Source organism: Triticum aestivum, chromosome 3A (assembly GCF_018294505.1).
Source record: "Triticum aestivum cultivar Chinese Spring chromosome 3A, IWGSC CS RefSeq v2.1, whole genome shotgun sequence".
Classification (NCBI taxonomy): Eukaryota; Viridiplantae; Streptophyta; class Magnoliopsida; order Poales; family Poaceae; genus Triticum; species Triticum aestivum.
In genome coordinates this window covers 182950450-182952283 of record NC_057800.1, presented here as the reverse complement: position 1 = coordinate 182952283, position 1834 = coordinate 182950450, and positions in this window count along the sequence as shown.

Here is a 1834-nt window from a genome sequence, read left to right as displayed (position 1 = left end):
AAGCATTTTGAATGCAGCAACGTCAGGCCTGAAGATTTCGTCAAGTTCGCTTCTTTCCAGCTCAAAGATCAGGCTGCAGAGTGGTTCCAGCAGTACAAGGATTCCAGAGGTGGACGTGTTATCACTTGGAACGATTTCCGTCAAGATTTCCGCGCTCATCACATCCCTTAAAGTGTGGTTGAGAGTAAGCGTCAGGAATTCCGCAATCTGAAGCAAGGCTCTTTGTCTGTCTATGACTACAACAAGTTGTTCCAGAAGCTCGCCCGTTTTGCCAAGCAGGATGTTCCTGACGAGAAGAGCATGATCTATCAGTTCAGGGGTGGTCTTCGTGAGGAAATTCAGCTCGCTCTTGTCCTCTTTGAGCCGTTGAGATACGATGAGTTCTACAACATGGCACTGAAGCAAGAGGCTGCTCAGATGAGATGTGATGCTTCAAGGAAGCGTGCCAGAGATGTTACTCCGTCTTCCTCTACTCAAGTGGTCAAGCAGCAGAAGTATTGGCTTCCTCCTCCTCCGTTCCGTCAGCCGTATCAGCAGAAGAGCAAAGGTGGCAGTGGTTTCTCCCACCCACCCAACCCAGGCTTTCAGAACAAATCTTCGTCTCAAGCTCCAAGATCGAGTGCTCCGTATCACCGTCCGCTTTCAGAGGTCACGTGCAACAAGTGCCAACAGAAGGGTCACTATGCCAACAAGTGTACCAACCAGAGGCGTCTTCCTCCTCCTCCTCCTGTCAGATCGGCAAGTACAGCTGTGGTCAAGCATAACCCCAAGTCCGCCAAGGTCAACTTAATGAATGCAGCTCAGGCAGAGGACTCGTCAGATGTGATCATGGGTAACCTTCCTGTTAATGATATTCCTGCAAAAGTTCTTTTTGACACTGGTGCATCGCATTGCTTCATCTCGAGACCGTTTACAAATAGGCATGAATTGGTCTCACAAGTTTTATCTAGTCCTTTAGAAGTTGTCTCTCCCGGTAAGCGCATGCAGGCTAACTCCATCGTTCCGGATGTTTCTATCACTCTGGGTGACTACAAGTTCTTGGCTTCTCCTACGGTTCTTGGCAACTCGGATATCGATCTTATTCTCGGGATGGACTGGCTCTCTAAGCATAGAGCTCAACTTGATTGTGCAGCCAGGCAGATTCAACTGACTCATTCGTCTGAGGATGTTATTGTCTTTGCCGCTCGGGATAATACCATCCGGTTGTTTTCTCTCAATGAGAAGGGTGAATTGGATGCTATTTCGCAGATTCCGGTTGTTTGTGAGTATCAAGACGTCTTTCCAGAAGAGCTCCCAGGAATGCCTCCGCACCGGCCAGTTGAATTCGTTATTGAACTTGAGCCTGGCACGGAACCTGTGTGCAAACGTCCTTACAAGATCGGACCTGAGGAGTTGAAGGAGCTGAAGAAACAACTCGATGAGCAAGAAAGATTGGGTCTCATTCGGCCTAGTACTTCTCCGTGGGGTTGTGGTGTTCTTTTTGTGAAGAAGAAGGATGGATCGAGTCGACTTTGTGTTGATTACCGTCCAGTAAACAAGAAGACCATAAAGAACAAATACCCACTTCCCAACATCAATGAGCTGTTCGAACAACTCAAGGGTGCTCAAGTATTCTCCAAGCTTGATCTCCGTATGGGTTATCATCAGATTCGTATTCGTGAGCAAGATATTCCCAAGACGGCGTTCAGAACAAGCTTTGGTTCATATGAATACACCGTCATGTCTTTTGGCCTCGCCAACGCTCCTCCGACGTTCTCTCGTATGATGAACTTCATCTTCAACCCCTACACCAATGAATTCGTTTTGGTCTATCTCGACGACATTCTGGTTTTCT